Source organism: Sorex fumeus, unplaced genomic scaffold (assembly GCF_029834395.1).
Source record: "Sorex fumeus unplaced genomic scaffold, SorFum_2.1 ptg000087l, whole genome shotgun sequence".
Classification (NCBI taxonomy): Eukaryota; Metazoa; Chordata; class Mammalia; order Eulipotyphla; family Soricidae; genus Sorex; species Sorex fumeus.
The window spans coordinates 2,335,027-2,355,435 of NW_026606144.1; the positions used below are offsets into that span (position 1 = coordinate 2,335,027).

Genomic DNA, 20,409 nt, shown 5'->3' on the forward strand with positions numbered 1-20,409 from the left:
TGTTCAGCTCTGCATTTTCCTGTCCACATCACCAAACCTTCAGAAATCATTGGAATCTAAAGCAAAGAATGTTCCATTCATTCACTGAGAATCTGGAATTCATCAGCCTCTCCACTCCAGGCAGGTTTTCGTTACGCCACTCTTGAATGTCCAAGTAACCTAATGCTCGTTTTCAGTGGCATGTTCACACTCACAGACATGCTGTTCAATTGGCTATCCTCTAAACCCTGGTCAGCTCTTCATTTTCCTGTCCACACAGCCCACCCTTCAGAAATCATTGGAATCTCCACTACTGAATGTTCCATTCATTCACTGAGAATAGGGAATTAATCTGAATCTGCACTCCAGGCAGGCTTTCATTACTCCACTGGTGAAAATACGAGTAACGCAATACTGGTTTTCAGCGGTCTGTTCACACTCACAGCCTCGCTGTTCAATTGCCTATCCACTCAATACTGGTCAGTTCTTCATTTTTCTGTCCACACAATTCAGAATTCAATAATTTTTGGAATCTCCACTACAGAATATTCCATTCATTTACTGTGTATCTAGAATTCATTGGAATCTCCATTACCGGCAGGTTTTCGTTACACAACTGGTGAATGTCTAAGTAACCCAATGCTGGTTTTCAGCGGTCTATTCATACTCGCAAACGTGCTTTTCAATTGACTATCCACGCAATGCTGGTCAGCTCTTCAATTTCCTGTCCTCACAGCCCAGCCTTATGAAATCATTTGAATCTCCATACAGAACGTTCCATTCATTCAATGCGAATTTGGAATTCATCTGAATCTCCACTCCAGGCAGGATTTCGTTACACCACTGGTTAATGTCCAAGTAACCCAATGCTGGTTTTCAGTGGCCTGTTCACACTCACAGCCGTGCTATTCAATTTGCCATCCACTAAACACTGGTTAGCTCTTCATTTTCCTGTCCACACAACCCAGCCTTCAGAAATCATTGTTTTCTCCACTACAGAATGTTCCATTCATTCACTGCGGATCTGGAATTCATCTGAATCTCCAATCCGGGTAGGCTTTCGTTACACCGCTGGTGTATGTCCAAGTAACCCAATGCTGGATTTCAGCGGCTTTTTCATACTCGCAGACGTGGTGTTCAACTGGCTATCAATTCAACCATGGTCAGTTCTTCATTTTACTGTCCACACAACCCATCACTCAGAAAACATTGTTATCTCCAATAGAGAATGTTCCATTCATTCACTGTAATCTGGAATTAATTTGAATCTCTACTCCAGGTAGGCTTTTGTTACACCACTGGTGAATGTCTAAATAATCCAAAGCTGGTTTTCAGCAGCCTGTTCCCACTCACAGCCCTGCTGTTCACTGGCTATCCACTTAACACCGGTCAGTTCTTCATTTTCCTTTCCACACAACCCAGACTTCAGAAATGATTGAACTCTCCAATAGATAATGTTCCATTCATTCACTGCGAATCTGGAATTCATCTGACTCTCCACTCCAGGCTGCTTTTCGTTACACCACTGATGAATACCCAAGTGACACAATGCTGGTTTTCAGCGGGCTTTTCATATTCGCAGCCGTTCTCTTTAATTGGCTACATATTCAACCCTGATGAGTTCTTCATTTTCCTGTCCACACAAACGAGCATTCAGATATCATTGGAATCTCCATTATAGAATGTTCCATTCATTCACTGCGAGTCTGGAATTCATCTGACTTTCCACACCTGCCAGGTTTTCGTTACAACACCATTGAATGTCCAAGTAACACAATTCTGGTTTTCAGCCTCATTTTCACACTCGCTCTTCAATTGGCTATCGATTCAACCCTGGTCAGCTATTCATTTTCCTGTACACAGAACTCAGCCTTCAGAAATCATTGAAATCTCCACTACATAATGTTCCATTCATTCACTGCGAATCTTGAATTCATCTCAATCTCCACTAAATGCAGATCTCTGTTAAACCACTGGTGAATGTCCAAATAACCCAAAGCTGGTTTTCAGCAGCCTGTTGCCACTTGCAGCCCTGCTATTCACTAGCTATCCACTCAAAACTGGATCTGAATCTTCAATCCAGGCAGGCTTTCGTTATACCACTGGTGAGTTACCAAGTAACCCAATGCTGGTTTTCAGCATCCTGTACAGACTCGCAGCCATGTTGTTCAATTGGCTATCCACTCAAGCCTGGTCAGCTCTTCGTTTTCCTGTCCACATCACCCAGCCTTCAGAAATCATTTTAACCTCCATTACAGAATGTTCCATTCATTCACATCGAATCTGGAATTCATCTGACTCTCCAATCCAGGGAGTATTTCGTTACACCACTGGTGAATGTCCAAGTAGCGCAATGCTGGTTTACAGTGGTCTTTTCACACTCGAAGCCGTGCTGTTCACTGGCTATCCACTCAACTCTGGTCAGCTTTTCATTTCCTGTCCACACAGTCCAGACTTCAGAAATAATTGGATTCTCCACTACAAAGTGTTCCATTCACTCACTGCGAATCTGGAATTCATCTGACTCTGCACTCAAGGCACATTTTCGTTACAGCGCTGTTGAATGTCCAAGAAACCCAATGCTGGTTTTCAGCGGCCTGTTCACAATCCAGTCATGCTGTTCGATTGGCTATCGAATGAACCCTGGTCAACTCTTCCTTTTCCTGTTCACACAACCCATCCTTTAGAAATCATTGGAACCTCCACTGCAGAATGTTCCGTAAATTCACTGCTAATCATAAATTCATCTGAATCTCCAGTCCAGACAGGTTTTCATTCCACCACTGGTGAATGTCCAAGTAACCAAATGCTGGTTTTCAGCAGCCAGTTAACACTTGCAGCCCTGCTGTTCACTGGTTATCCACTCCACCCTGGTCAGCTCTTCATTTTGCTATGCAAACAATCCAGACATAAGAAAACTCTCCACTACAGAATGTTCCAATCTTTCATTGCGATTCTTGAATTTATCTGAATCTGCATTATAGGCAGGCTTTCGTTACAACACTGGTTAATGTCAAAGTAACACAATGCTGGTTTTCATCGACCTATTCATACTCCAGCCCGTGCTGTTTTATTGGCTATCGATTCAAACCTGGTCAGCTCTTCTTTTTCCTGTCCACCCAACCCAGCCTTCAGAAATCATTGGAATCTCCACTACAGATTGTTACATACATTCACTACGAATCTGAAATTCATAGGACTCTGCACTAAAGACAGGTTTTCTTTACACTACTGCTGAATGACCAAGTAACCAAAAGTTGATTTTCAGTGGCCTGTTCACACTCGCAGTAGTACTGTTAAATTGGCTATCCACTCAACCTTGTTCAGCTCTTCATTGTCCTGTCCACATAACCCAGTCTTCAGAAATCACTGGAATCTCCACTACCAGAATGTTACTTTAATTCACTGCGAATATAGAATTCATCTGAATCTCCACTCCCGGCAGGTTTTCATTTCACCATTGGTGAATGTCCAAGGAACCGAATGCTGGCTTTTAGCGGCCTGTTCAGAACTGCGGCATTGCTGTTCAACTGGTTATCCACTCATCACTGGTCAGCTCTTCATTTTCCTGTCCACGCAAGCCACCCATCAGAAATCATCGGAAACTCCACTACAGAATGTTCCCTACATTCACTACTAATCTGGAATTCATCTGAATCTCCACTCCAGGCAGGCTTTCGTTACAACACTGGTTATTGTCCAAGTAACCTAATGCTGGTTTTCAGTGGCCTGTTCAGACTCGCAGCCGTGCTGTTAAATTGGCTATCCACTCAACACTGTTCATCCCTACATTTTCCTGTTCACATCATCCAGCCTTCATAAATCATTAGAATCTCCACTACAGAATGTTCAATTCATTCACTTTGAATCTGGAATACATTTGACTCTCCACTCCAGGCAGGTTTCCTTTACATCACTGGTGAATGACCAATTAACTCAATGCGGGTTTTCAGTGGCCTGTTGACACTCGCAGCCGTGCTGTGCAATTCGCTATCCACTCAACCCAGGTCAGCTCTTCATTTTACCGTCCACACAACCCAGCCTACAGAAATCATTGTTATCTCCATTACAGAATGTTCCATGCATTCACTGCGAATTTTAAATTCATCTGAATCTGCACTGCAGGCAGACTTTCGTTACACCACTTGTGAATGCCAACTTAGCCAATGATGGTTTTCAGCGGCATGTTCACACTAGTAGATGTGTTGTTCAATTGGCTATCCACTCAAACCAGTTCAGCTGTTTATTTTCCTGTCCACACAAAACAGACTTCAGAAATCATTTGAAACTCCTCTACAGAATGTTCCATTCATTCACTGCGCATATGAAATTCATCTGAATCTCCACTCCAGGCAGGTTTCGTTACACCACTGGTGAATGTCAAAATAATCCAATGCTATTTTTAAGCGGCCTTTTCTTACTCACAGGCGCGCTGTTCAATTGGCTATCGATTCAACCCTGGTCAACTCTTCATTTTCCTGTCCAGACAACCCAACCTTCAGAAATCGTTGGAATCTCCAATACAGAATGATTGATTCATTCACTGCGAATCTGGAATTCATCTGACTGCACTACAAGCAGATTTTCGATACACCACTGTTGAATGTCCAAGGAACCCAATTCTTTTTATCAGTGGCCTGTTCACAATCTTCGCCATGCTTTTCAATTGGCTATCCACTCAACCCCGGTCAATTCTTCATTTTCCTGTCCATAAAACACAGATTTCAAAAATCATTGGAATCTCCACTACAGAATGTTCCATACATTCAATGCGAATCTCGAATTCAACTAAATCTCCACTCCATGCAGATTTTCCTTACACCACTGGTGAATGTCCAAGTGAGCCAATGCTGGATTTCAGCGAACTTTTCATACTCACAGCCGTGCTGTTTTATTGGCTATCGATTCAAACCTGGTCAGCTCTTCTTTTTCTTGTCCACCCAACCCAGCCTTTAGAAATCATTGGAAGCTCCACTAAAGATTGTTCCATTCATTCACTGCGAATATGGAATTCATCTAACTCTCCACTCCAGGCAGGTTTTCGTTACACCACTGATGAATAAGCAAGTAACCCAATGCTGGTTTTCAGCAGCCTGTTCACACTCACAGTAGTGCTGTTCAATTGGCTACCCACTCAACCCAAGTTAGCTGATCATTTTCCTGTCCACATAATCCAGACCTCAGAAATCATTGTTATCTCCACTACAGAATGTTCCATTCATTAACTGCAAATCTGGAATTTATCTGAATCTGCACTGCAGGCAGTATTTCGTTACGCTACTGGTGAATGTCCAAGTAAATCAATGATGGCTTTCAGCGGCCTGTTCACAGTCGCAGACGTGCTGTTCAACTAGCCATCCACACAATCCTCGTCACCTCTTCATTTTCCCGTCCACACAACCCAGCCTACAGAAATCATTTTTAACTCCACTACAGAAGGTTCCATTAATTCACTGCGAATCTGGAATTAATCTGAATCTGCACTCTCGTCAGGCTCTCGTTACACCACTGGTGAAAGTCCAAGGAACGCAATGCTGGTTTTCAGTGGTCTGTTCACACTGGAATCCGTACTGTTGAATGGCTATCCACTCAACACTGGTCAGCTCTTCATTTTACTGTCCTCAAAATCCAGATATCAGAAATCATTGGAATCTCCACTACAGAGTTTTCCATTCATTCACTGCCAATCTGGCATTCATATGAATCTCCACTCTCGGTAGGTATTCGTTACACCACTGGTGAATGTAAAAGTAACACAATGCTCGTATTCATCGGCATTTTCATACTCGCAGCCGTGCTTTTCTATTGGCTATCGATTCAACCCTGGTCAGCTCATCATTTTATTGTCCACACAACCATGCATTCAGCAATCATTTAAATCTCCCCTACATAATGTTCCGTTAATTCATTGTGAATGAGGAATTCATCTAAATCTCCACTCCGGGCAGGTTTTTGTTACACCACTTATGAAAGTCCAAGTAACCCAAAGCTGGTTTTCACCATCTAGTTCACAGTCGCAGCTCTGCTGTTCACTGGCTATCCAACCCACCTTGGTCAGCTCTTCATTTTGCTATGCAGACAACCCAGACTTAAGAAATCATTGGACTCTCCACTACAGAACGTTACATTCATTCACTGCGATTCTGGAATAAATCAGAATCTGCACTCCAGCAGGCTTTCTTTACACCACTGGTGAATATCCAAGTAACGCAATGCTGGTTTTCAGCGGTCTCTTCACACTCGTAGCCGTAGCTCGTGTTCACTGGCTATCAACTGAACACACGTCAGTTCTTCATTTTCCTGTCCACACAATCTAGACTTCAAAATCATTGGAATCTGCATTACAGAATGTCCCATTCATTCACTGCGAATCTGGAATTCATCTGATTCTTCCCTCCTGGCAGGTTTCCTTTACACCACTCGTGAATGTCCAAGTAAACTAATGCTGGATTTCATCAGCCTGTTCAGACTCGCATCCGTGTTGTTCAATTGGGTATCCACTCAACCCTGTTCAGATCTTAGTTTTCCTCTCCATATAACCCAGCCTTCAAAAAACATTGGAATCTCCAATGCAAAATGTTCCATTCATTCACTGTGAATCTGGAAAGCATTTGACTCTCCAATCCAGTCAGGTTATCGTTACACCACTGGTGAAGGTTACACCACTGCACTCCAGCAGGCTTTCTTTACACCACTGGTGAAGGACCAAGAAACCCAATGCGGGTTTTCAGCGGCCTGTTCACACTACAGTTTCATTTACAAAGAACCCAACCCTCAGAAATTATCGGTAACTCCACTCCAGAATGTTCCATTCATCCACTGCGAATTTGGAATTCATCTGAATCTGCATTGCAGCCAGTCTTTCGTTTCACCACTGGTGAATGTCCAAGTAACCCAAAGCTGGGTTTCAGCGGCCTTTTCATACTCGCAGCCGTGCTGTTTTATTGGTTATCGATTCAACCATGGTCAGCTCTTCTTTTCCTGTCCACATAACCCAGCCTTCAGAAATCATTGGAATCTCCACTACTGAATGTTCCATTCATTCACGGTGAATCTGGAATTCATCAAACTCTCCAATACAGGCAGGTTTGCATTGCAGCACTGCTGAATTACCAAGTAACCCAATGCTGGTATTCAGCGGCATATTCACACTCACAGACGTGTTTTTCAATTGGCTATCCAGTCAACCCAGGTCAGCTCTTCATTTACTCGTCCACAAAAACCAGCCTAAAGAAATCAATGTTATCTCCAGTACAGAACATTCCATTCATTCACTGCGAATCTGCAATTAATCTGAATCTGCGCTCAACCCAGGCTTTGGTTACACCACTACTGAATATCTAAGTAACACAATGCTGGTTTTCAGCAGTATGTTCTCACTCGAAGTCGTGGTGTTCACTGGCTATCCACTCAACACTGGCCAGCTCTTCATTTTCCTGTCCACACAATCCAGACTTCAGAAATCATTGGAATTTCCACTACAGAATGTTACAAACATTCATTGCGAATCTAGAATTAATCCTAATCTCCACTCCAGGCAGGTTTTTTTACACAAGTGGTGAATGTCCAAGTAACACAATGCTGGATTTCAGCAGCCAGTTCACACTTGCAGCCCTGCTGTTCACTGGCTATCCACTCCACCATGGTCATCTCTTCATTTTGCTATGCAAACAACCCAGACATAATAAATCATTGGACTCTCCACTAGAGAATGATTCAATCATTCACTGCGATTCTGGAATTAATCTGAAACTGCACTCCAGGCAGGCTTTCGTTACACCACTGGAGAATGTCCAAGGAACCCAATGCTGGTTTGCAGCGGCCTGTTCACAATCGCAGTCATGCTGTTAATTGGATATCCCCTCAACCCTGGTCAGCTCTTCATTTTCCTGTACACACAATCCAGAATTCAGAAATCACAGTTTTCAGCGGCCTCATCAGACTCGCAGCCGTGCTGTTCAATAGGATATCCACTCAGTCCTGTTCAGCTCTTCATTTTCCTGTCAACACAACCCAGCCTTCAGAAATCATTGAAATCTCCAATACAGAATGTTCCATTCATTCACTGCGAATCTGGAATTCATCTGACTCTGCACTCCAGGCAGGTTTTCGATACACCACTGTTAAATGTCCAAGTAACCCAATGCTGGTTATCAGAGGCCTGTTCACATTCGCAGCCATGCTTTTCTATTGGCTATTCATTCAACCCTGGTCAACGCTTCATTTTCCTGTCTAAACAAACCAGGCTTCAAAAATCATTTGAATCTCCACTACAGAATATTCCACACATTCAATGGGAATCTGGAATTCAACTGAAACTCCACTCCAGGCAGGTTTTCGTTACACCACTGGTGAATGTCCAAGTAACGCAATGCTGATTTTTCAGCGGTCTGTTCACACTCGTACCCGTGCTATTCACTGGCTATCAACTCAACTCTGGTCAGCTCTTCATTTTCGTGTCCACACAATTCAGACTTAAGAAATCATTGGAAACTGCACTAAAGAATATTCCATTCATTCACCGCGAATCTGGAATTCATCTGAATCTCCACACCTGGCAGTTTTTCGTTACACCACTCGTGAATGTCCAAGTAAACCAATGCTGGTTTTCAGGGGCCAGTTCACACTCACAGACCTGCTGTCCAATTGCCTATCCAGTCAACCCTGTCACCAATTCGTATTCCTGTCTACACAACCCAGACTTCAGAAAACATTGGAACATCCACTACAGTATGTTCCAATCATTCACTGCGATTCTGGAGTTCATCAGAATCTCCACTCTCGGCAGGTTTTTGTTACACCACTGGTGAATGTCCAAGTAACGCAATGCTGATTTTTAGCTGTCTGTTCACACTCGTACCCGTGCTGTTCACTGCCTATCAACTCAACTCTGGTCAGGTATTCATTTTCGTGTCCACACAATTCAGTCTTCAGAAATCATTGGAATCTGCACTACAGAATGTTCCATTCATTCACTGCGAATCTGGAATTCATCTGAATCTCCACACCTGGCAGGTTTTCGTTACACCACTCGTGAATGTCCAAGTAAACCAATGCTGGTTTTCAGCGGCTTGTTCAGACTCGCAGCCGTGCTGTTCAATTGACTATAAACTCAACCCTGTTCAACTCTTCATTTTCCTGTTCACAAAACCAAGCCTTCAGAAATCATTGGAATCTACAATACAGAATGTTCCATTCATTAACTGTGAATCTGGCATTCATCTTAATATCCACTATAAGCAGGTTTTTGTTACACCACTGGCAAATGTCCAAGCTGGTTTTCAGCAGCCAGTTCACACTCAAGCAGTGCTGTTAAATTGGCTATGCACTCAACCTTGATAAGCTGTTCATATTCCTGTCCACACAATTCAGCCTTCAGAAAACATTGAAATCTCCACTACAGAATGTTCCATTCCTTCTCTGCGAATCTGGAGTTCTTCGGAATCTCCACTACCGGCAGATTTTCGTTATGCCTCTAGTGAATGTCCAAGTAACCCAATGCTGGTTTTCAGCGGCCTGTTCAGACTCGCATCCATGCTGTTCAATTTGCTATCCACTCAACTCTGTTCAGTTCTTCATTTTCCTGTCCACATCATCCAGCCTTCAGAAATCATTGGAATCTCCACCAAAGTATGTTCCATTCGTTCATTGCGATTCTGAAATTAATCTGAATCTGCACTCTCGTTACGCTTTCGTTACAGCACTGGTGAATGTCGAAGTAACCCAATTCTGGTTTTCAGCGAACTGTTCACACTCGCAGACGTGCTGTTCAATTGGCAATACACTCAATGCTGGTCAGCTCTTCATTTTCCTGTCCACATCGACCAGCCTTCAGAAATCATTGGAACCTGCACTACAGAATGTTAAATTCATTCACTGCGAATGTGGAATTCATCTGAATCTGCACTGCAGGCATGCTTTTGAAACACCACTGGTGAATGTCCAAGTAACCCAATGCTGGTTTTCAGCGACCTTTTCATACTCGCAGCCGTGCTGTTTCATTTGCTATCGATTCAACCCTGCTCAGCTCTTCTTTTCCCTGTCCACCCAACACAGCCTTCAGAAATCACTGGAATCTCCACTACAGACTGTACCATATATTCACTGCGAATCTGAAATTCATCTGACTGTCCAGACAGGTTTTCGTTAAACCACTGTTGAATGAGCAAGTAACCCAATGTTGGTTTTCAGTGTCCTGTTCACACTCGCTGTAGTGCTATTAAATTGGCAATACAATAATTGCTGGTCAGATGTTCATTTTCCTCTCGACGTCGCACAGGCTTCCGAAGTCATTGGAACCTGCACTACAGTATGTTCCATTAATTCATTGCGATTCTGGAATTAATCTGAATCTGCACTCTCGTTAGGCTTTCGTTACAGCACTGGTGAATGTCCAAGTAACGCAATGCTGGTTTTCAGTGATCTCTTCAGAATGGAAGCCGTGCTGTTCACTGGCAATCTACTCAACACTGGTCAGCTCTTCATTTTCCTGTCCACACAATCCAGACTTCAGAAATCATTTAAATCTCCACTACAAAATGTACCATTCATTCACTCTGAATCTGGAATTCATCTGAACATCCTGCCATGGCAGGTTTTTGTTACACCACTGATGAAAATCCAAGTAACGCAATGCTGTTTTTCAGCAGTTTGTTCACACTTGCAGACGTGCTATTAAATTGGTTATCCACTCAACCCTTCTCAGCTCTTCATTTTATTGTCCACACAAACCAGCATTCAGAAATCAGTGGAATCTCCAGTACAGAATGTTCCATTAATTCACTGCGAATCTGGAATTCATCTCACTTTCCAGTCCCGGCAGGCTTTCGTTACACCACTGTTGAATGTCCAAGTGACCCAATGCTGGTTTTCAGCGGCCTGTTCACAACCGCAGCCATGCTGTTCAATTGACTTTCTACTCAACACGGTCAGCTCTTCATTTTCGTGTCCACACAAACCAGCATACAGAAATCATTGGAATCTCCAATACAGATTATTCCATACATTCACTGCGAATCTGGAATTCATGTGACCCTCCACACCAGGCAGTGTTCGTTACACCATTGGTGAATGACAAAGTAACCCAATGCCAGTTTTCAGCGGACTGTTCACACTTGCATCCGTGCTGTTCAATTGACTATACACTGAACCCTGCTCAGCTCTTCATTTTCCTGTCCACAGATTCCAGCCTTCAGAAATCATTGGAATCTCCACTACAGAAAGTTCCATTCAGTCACTCCAAATCTGGAATTCTTCTGAGTCTTCACATCAAGTAGGTTTCGTTACACCACTGGTGAATGACCAAGTAACCCATTAATCATTTTCAGCGGCCTGTTCACAGTCGCAGCTGTGCTGTTCAATTGCCTATCCACTCAACCCTGGTCAGCTCTTCATTTTCCTGTCCACACAACCAAGCCTTCAGAAATCATTGTTATCTCCACTACAGAATGTTCCATTCATTCACTGCGAATCTGCAATTCACCTGAATCTGCAATCCAGGAAGGTCTTTGTTGAACTACTGGTAAATGTCCTAGTAAACGAAAGCTGGATATCAGCGACCTGTTCACACTCGCAGCCCTGCTGTTCATTAGCTGCTCTTTCCACCCTGGGCAGCTCTTCATTTTCCTATCCACACAACCAAGACTTCAGAAATCATTGGACTCTTCACTACTGAATGTTCCATTCAGTCAATCCGAATCTGGAATTCATCTGACTGTCCACTCCAGGCAGGTTTTCTATACAACAGTGGTGAATGTCCAAGTAACCCAATGCTGGTTTTCAGCAGCATGTTCACACTGGCAGACGTGCTGTTCAATATTCTATCCACTCAATGCTGGTCAGCTCTTCATTTTCCTGTCCACACAACCCAGCCTTCAGAAATCATTGGCATATTCACTACAGAATGTTCCATTCATTCACTACGAATCCGGAATTCATCTGAACATCCACTATTGGCAGCTTTTCGTTACACCGCTGGTGAATATCCAAGTAACGCAATGCTGGTTTTCAGAGGCCCTTTCAAACTCGCAGCCGTTCTGTTCATTTGGCTATCGATTTAACCCACGTCAGCTCTTCATTTTCCTGTCCACACAACCCAGCCTTCAGAAATCATATAAATCTCCACTAGAGAATGTTCCATTCATTCACTGCGAATCTGGAATACATCAGAATCTGCACTCCAGGCAGTTTTTTGTTGAACCACTGGTAAATGTTCAAGTAACCGAAAGCTGGTTCTCAACAGCCTGTTCAAACTCGCAACCCTGCAGTTTACTGGCTATACTTTCCATCCTGGGTAACTCTACATTTTCCTATTCACACAACCAAAACTTTAGACTCGACTGCAGAATGTTCCATTCAGTCACTCTGAATCTGAAATTCATCTGACTCTCCACTCCAGGCAGGTTTTTGTTACACCAGTGTGGAATGTCCAAGTAACCAAATGCTGGTTTTCAGCGGCATGTTCACTCTCACAGACGTGCTGTTCAATATTCTATCCACTCAGTGCTGGTCAGCTGTTCATTTTCCTGTCCACACAACCCAACTTTCAGAAATCATTGAAATATCCACTACGGAATGTTCCATTCCTTCACTGCGAATCTGGAATTCAAATGAATATCCACTCCCGGCAAGCTTTAGTTACACCACTGGTGAATGTCCAAGTAACACGTTGCTGGTTTCAGTGGTTTGTTCACACTCGAAACAGTGAAGTTCACTGGCTATCCATTTATCACTGGTCAGCTCTTCTTTTTGCTGTCCATACAGTCCAGACTTCAGATATCATTGGAATCTCCAGTACAAAAAGTTCCATTCATTCACTGTGAATCTGGAATTCATCTGAATCTCTATTCCCGGCAAGTTTTCGTTACACCACTGGTGAATGTCCAAGTAACCCAATGCTGGTTTTCAGTGGCCTGTTCAGACTCATAGCCGTGCTACTCAATTGACTATCCACTCATCCCTGTTCAGCACTTCATTTTCCTGTCCACATAGCCCATCCTTCAGAAAACATTGTTATCTCAACTACAGAATGTTCCATTCATTCACTGCGAATTTGGAATTCATCTCAATCTGCACTGCAGAAGTCTTTCGGTACACCACTATTTTATGTCCAAGTAACCCCATGCTGGTTTTCAGAGGCATGCTCACACTCGCAGACGTGCTGTTCAATTGGCTATCCCCTCAATGCTGGTCAAATCTTAAATTTCTTGTCCACAAAACCCATCCTTCAGAAATCAATGGAATCTCTACTACAGAATGTTCCATACATTAACTGCGGATCTGGAATTCATCTGAACATCCACTCTCGGGAGGTTTTCGTTCCACCACTGGTGAATGTACAAATAACCAAAGGCTTGTTTTCTGCGGCCTCTTCACAATCGCATTGCGAATCTGGAATTAATCTGAACGTGCACTCCAATCAGGCTTTTGTTACAATACTAATCAATGTCCAAGTAACCCAAAGCTGGTTTTCAGTGGCCTGTTCACAATCGCAGCCGTGATGTTCAATTGGCTATCCACTCAACCCTGGTCAGCTCTTTATTTTCCTGTCCACACATCCCTGCCTACAGAAATCATTGGAATGTTGCATTCATTCACTGCAGAATGTTGCATTCATTCACTGGGAATCTAGAATTCATCTGAATATCCACTCGCGGCAGGGTTTCGTCACACCACTGGTGAATATACAAGTAAAGCAATGCTGATTTTCAATGGTTTGTTCACACTCGAAGCCTTGCTGTTCACTGGCTATCCACTTAACACTGGTCGCTCTTCATTTTGCTGTCCAGAGTCCAGACTTCAGATATCATTGGAATCTCCACTACAGAAAGCTCCATTCATTCACTGCGAATCTGGATTTCATCTGAAACACTACTCCCGGCAGGTTTTTGTTACACCACTTGTGAATGTCCAGTTAACCTAATGCTGGTTTTCAGCGGCCTGTTCAGACTCGTAGCCGTGCTATTCAATTGGCTATCCACTCATCCCTGTTCAGCACTTCATTTTCCTGTCCACATAAACCAGACTTCAGAAATCATTGTTATTTCCAATACAGAATGTCCCAATCATTCACTGTGAAATTGGAATTCATCGCAATCTGCACTGCAGGCAGTCTTTCATTACGCCACTATTGTATGTCCCAGTTACCCCATGCTGGTTTTCAGAGGCATGCACACACTTGCAGAAGTGCTGTTCAATTGGCTATACCCTCAATGCTGGTCAGATCGAAATTATCTTGTCCACACAACCCACCCTTCAGAAAACATAGGAATCTCTATTACAGAATGTTCCAAACATTCACTGCGAATCTGGAATTCATCTGAACATCCACTCTCGGCAGGTTTTCCTTACACCACCTCTGAATGTCCAAGTAATGCAATCCTGGTTTTCAGTGGTCTGTTCACACTCGAAGCCGTGCTGTTCACTTGCTATCCACTCAACACTGGCCAGCTCTTCATTTTCCTGTCCAGACATCCCAGCCTTCAGAAATCATTGGAATCGCCACTAAAGAATCTTCCATTAATTAACTGCGAATCAGGAATTCATCTGAATCTCCACTAACAAAACCCGGCAGGCTTTCGTTACACCACTGGTGAATGTCCAAGTAAAGTAATGCTGGTTTTCAGTGGTTTTTTCACGCTCACAGCCGTGCTGTTCAATTTGCTATCCACTCAACCCTGGTCAGCTCTTCATTTTCCTGTCCACACAACCCAGCCTTCAGAAATCATTGGAAACTCCACTACAAAATATTCCATTCATTCACTGCGAATCTGGAATTAATCTGAATCTGCACTCTAGGCAGGCTTTCGTTACAACCACTGGTGAATGTCAAAGTAACGCAATGCTGCTTTTCAGCTCTGTTCACACTCGAAGCCATGCTGTTCACTGACTATCCACTTAACACTGGTAAGCACTTCATTTTGCTGTCCACACAATCCAGACTTCCGATATCATTGGAATCTTCACTACAGAAATTTCCATTCATGCCCTGCGAATCTGGAATTCATCTGAATCTCTACTCCCGGCAGGTTTTCATTACACCAACGGTGAATGTCCAAGTAAGTCAATGCTGGTTTTCATTGGTCTGTTCAGACTCGTAGCCATGCTGTTCAATTGGCTATCCACTTTACCCTGTTCAGTACTTAATTTTCCTGTCCACGTAACCCAGCCTTCAGAAATCATTGTGATCTCCACTTCAAGATGTTCCATTCATTCACTGCAAATCCAGAATTCATCTAAACTTTCACTAAAGGCAGTTTTTCTTTACACCACTGGAAAATGTCCAAGTAACACAATGATGATTTTCCGCGGCCCTTTCAAACTACAACCGTTCTGTTCATTTAGCTATCAATTCAACCCTTGTGAGCTCTTCATTTTCCTGTCCACACAACCCAGCCTTCAGAAATCATTTAAATCTCCACTAGAGAATGTTCCATTCATTCACTGCGATTCTGGAATACATCTGAATCTGCACTCTAGGTAGGTCTTTGTTGAACCAGTGGTAAATGTCCAAGTAACCAAAAGCTGGTTCTCAACAGCCTGTTCACACTTGCAACCCTGATGTTCAGTGGCTATACTTTCCACCCTGGGCAGCTCTACATTTTCCTATCCACACAACCAAGACTTCAGAAATCATTGGAATCTCCACTAGAGAATGTTCCATTCATTCACTGCGAATCTGGAATTCATGTGAATATCCAATCCCGGTAGGCTTTCGTTACACCACTGGTGAATGTCCAAGCAACGCAATCCTGGTTTTCAGTGGTCTGTTCACACTCGAAGCCGTGCTGTTCACTTGCTATCCACTCAACACTGCCAGCTCTTCATTTTCTTGTCCACACAATCCAGACTTCAGAAATCATTGGAATCTCCACTACAGAATTTTCCATTAATTCACTGCGAATCTGGAATTCATCTGAATCTCCACTCCCAGCAGGCTTTCATTACACTGCCGGTCAATGTCCAATTAACGCAATGCTGGTTTTCAGTGGGTTATTCACACTCGAAGACGTGCTGTTCACTGGCTATCCACTTAACACTGGTCATATCTTCCTTTTGCTGTCCACACAATCCAGACTTCAGATATCATTGTAATCTCCACTACAGAAAGTACGATTCATTCCCTGCAAATCTGGAATTCATCTGAATCTCTACTCCCGGCAGGTTTTCGTTACACCACTGATGAATGTCCAAGTAACCCAATGCTGGTTTTCAGCGGCCTGTTCAGACTCGTAGCCATACTGTTCAACTGCTTATCCACTCAACCCTGCTCAGCACTGCAATTTCCGGTCTACATAACCCATGCTTCAGGAATCATTGTTATCTCCAATATAGAATGTTCCATTCATTCACAGCGAATTTGGAATTCATCGGAATCTGCACTGCAGGCAGTCTTTCCTTACACCACTATTGAATGTCCAAGTAACCCAATGCTGGTTTTCAGCGGCATGTTCACACTCGCACACGTGCTGTTCAATTGGTATCCACTCAATGCTGGTCAGATCTTCATGTTCTTGTCCACACAACCCAGCCTTCAGAAATCATTGGAAACTCTACTACAGAATGTTCCATACATTCACTGCGAATCTGGAATTCATCTCAACATCCACTCTCGGAAGGTTTTCGTTACACCACTGGTGAATGTCCAAGTAACCCAATGCTGGTTTGTTGCGGCCTGTTCCTAATCGGAGCAGTGCTGTTAGATTGGCTATGCAATCAACCCTGGTCAGCTTCTCATTTCCTTTCCACAATACCCAGGCTTCAGAGAAGATTGGAATCTCCACTACATATTGTTTCATTCATTCATTGCGAATCTGAAATTCATCTGACTCTTCACACCAGGCAGTATCGTTACACCACTGGTGAATTACCAAGTAATCCAGTGATCGTTTTCAGCGGCCTGTTCACAGTTGCATCCGTTCTGTTCAATTGGCTATCCACTCAACCCTGGTCAGCTCTTTATTTTCCTGTCCACAACACCAAGACTTCAGAAATCATTGGAATATCCACTTCAGAATGTTCCATTCACTCATTGCGTATCTGGAATTAATCTGAATGTGCACCCCAATCAGGCTTTCGTTACACCATTTTTAAATGTACAAGTAACCCAATGTGGTTTTCAGCGGCCTGTTCACAATCGCAGCCGTTCTGTTCAATTGGTTATCGATTCAACCTGGTCAACTCTTCATTTTCCTGTCCACACAACCCAGACTTCAGAAATCATTGTTATCTCCAGTACAGAATGTTACATTCATTCACTGCGAATCCGGAATTCATCTCCACATCCACTTCCGGCAGTTTTTCATTACACCACTGGTGAATGTCCAAGTAACGCAATGCTGGTTTTCAGCGGCCCTTTCAAACTCGCAGCCGTTCTGTTCAATTGGCTATCGATTCAACCCTCGTCAGCTCTTCATTTTCCTGTCCACACAACCCAGCTTTCAGAAATCATTTAAATCTCCACTACAGAACGTTATATTCATTCACTGAGATTCTGGAATTCATCTGAATCTGTACTACAGTTAGGTCTTTGTTGAACCACTGGTAAATGTCCTAGTAACCGAAAGCTGGTTCTTAGCAGCCTGTTAACACTCACAGCCCTGCTGATCACTGGCTACACTTTCCACCCTGGGCAGCTCTTCATTTTCCTATCCACACAACCAAGACCTAAGAGAACATTGGACCCTACAATACAGAATGTTCCATTCAGTCACTCTGAAACTGGAATTCATATGAATCTCCACTCCAGGCAGGTTTTCGTGACACCAGTGGTGAATGTCCAAGTAACCCAATGCTGGTATTCAGCGGCATGTTCACACTGACAGACGTGCTGTTCAATATTCTATCCACTCAATGCTGGTCAGATCTTCATTTTCCTGTCCACACAACCAAGCCTGCAGAAATCATCAGCATATCCACTACAGAATGTTCCATACAATCTGAATGTGCACTCCAATCAGGCTTTCCTTACACCACTGGTGAATGTCCAAGTAACGCAATGCTGGTTTCAGTGGTCTGTTCACAATCGAAGCCGTGATGTTCAATGGCTATCCACTCAACACTGGTCACCTCTATATTTTCCATTCCACACAATCCAGACTACAAAAATCAATGTAATCTCCACTACAGAATGTTCCATTCATTCACTGTGAATATGGAATTCATCTGAATCTCCAATACCGGCAGGTTGTCGTTACACCACTGGAGAATGTGCAAGTACCCCAATACTGGTTTTCAGAGGCCTTTTCATACTCGCAGCCATGCTGTTTTATTGGCTATAGACTCAACAGTGTTTAACTCTTCTTTTTCCTGTCCACACGACCCAGCCTTCAGGAATCATTTGAAAGTCCACTACAGAATGTTCCATTCATTCATTGCGAATCTGCAATGCATCTGAATATCCACTCCTGGTAGGCGTTCGTTACACCACTGTTGAATGTCCAAGTAATGCAATGCTGGTTTTCAGCGGATTGTTCACAATTGAAGCCATTCTGTTCACTGGCTGTCCAATCAACAGTCGTCAGCTCTTCATTTTCCTGTCCGCAGAAGCCAGACTTCAGATATCATTGCTATCTCCACTACAGAAAGTTCCATTCATTCATTCATTCATTCAATCTGGAATTCATCTGAATCTCTATTCCCGGCAGGTTTTCTTTACACCACAGTTGAATATCCAAGTAACCTAATGCTGCTTTTCCGCGGCCTGTTCAGACTCGTAGCCATACTGTTCAATTGGCTATCCTCTGAACCATGTTCAGCACTTCATTTTCCTGTCCACATAACCCATTCTTCAGAAATCATTCCTTTCCTCGCAGACACCGCTGCCGCAAGCATGGTGAACGTACCGAAACCCGCCGGACTTTTTGTAAGAAATGTGGCAAACATCAGCCCCACAAAGTCACACAGTACAAGAAGGGCAAGGATTCTCTGTATACTCAGGGAAAGCGTGGTTATGATAGGAAGCAGAGTGGTTACGGAGGTCAAACTAAGCCTATTTTCCGGAAGAAGGCTAAAACTCCAAAGAAGATTGTGTTGATATTTGAATGTGTCGAGCCCAACTGCAGATCTAAGAGAATGCTGGCCATTAAGAGGTGCAAGCATTTTGAACTGGGAGGCGATCAAAAGAGAAAGGGACAATTGATCCAGTTCTAAGCTTCATCTTTTAATACGAAGACAGAAATCCTGGGCTGTGTTAGACTGATGGAACAATCCATGTTTTAGGAGAGAAATTAAATAGTGTCATGAATAAACTTCCTGAGAGGAAATTTGCTTGATAAAAAAAATCATTTTTTTCTGGAAAAAAAACCCAATACTTTAATTTTTTAAGACAACTGCAAGCACCTCAAACAATGGATTATTGTTACAACACTTGTTATCTTTTCACAATCTAGTTATTGCAAAGGCATATATGGATAAATATTAATGGACAAAGTCAAGAAAAAGAGGCACCTTAATGAATTTAAAAAAAAACACATTCAATCCAATGACTTCTAAAAGAGGCTAAATTTACCTCAGTATGTAAGGTAAAAGGTAAAGGCCCTCCCATTGATCGTCTATTTGCTCGAGCGGGCCCAGTAACGTCTCTATTGGAGACTTTGTTGCTACTGTGTCTGGCATATCTAATACTCTCGGTAGCTTGCCGGGCTCTCCGAGAGGGGCGGAGGAATCGAACTCGGGTCGGCCATGTTGGCCGCTTGTAAGGCGAACGCCCTACCACTGTGCTATCGCTCCAGCCCAAGTATGTTACATTCTAAAATTGTATTGCCTACTATGGTTAGTGACCTGGATTCTGCAACTCAGAGGAAATGTATAAACAAACTACAGAATGTTCCATTCATTTACTGCGAATCTGGAATTAATCTGAATCTGCACTCCAGGCAGGCTTTCATTATACCACTGGTGAATGTCCAAGTAAAGCAATGCTGGATTTCATCAGTTTTTTCACTATCGAAGCCGTGCTGTTCACTGGCTATTCACTCAACACTGATGAGCCCTTCATTTTCCTGTCTGCACAATCCAGATTTCAGAAATCATTGGAATCTCCACTACAGAATGTTCCATTCATTCAATGCGAATCTGGAATTCATCTGAATCTCCAATACCAGCAGGTTTTCATTATACCACTTGTGAATGACCAAGTAACCCAATGCTGGTTTTCAGCGACCTGTTCACACTCACAGAGTTTCTGTTCAATTGGCTATCCACTAAATGCTGGTAAGCTCTTCATTTTTCTGTCCACACAACCCAGCATTCAGAAATCATTGGAAACTCCATTACAGAATGTTCCATTCCTTCACAGCGAATCTGGAAATCATCTGAATCTGCACTGCAGGCAGGCTTTCGTTAGACTACTGGTGAATGTCCAAGTAACCCAATGCTGGTTTTCAGTGGCCCGTTCACACTCGCAGACATGCAGTTCAATTGGCTATCCAC

General features: G+C 43.2%; 1 pseudogene; it reads left to right on the forward strand.

Moving 5' to 3' along the window:
- The first annotated feature begins 18,781 nt into the window (after positions 1-18,781).
- On the forward strand, positions 18,782-19,191 carry LOC130039561 (60S ribosomal protein L36a-like; annotated as a pseudogene).
- Positions 19,192-20,409: the final 1,218 nt, after the last annotated feature.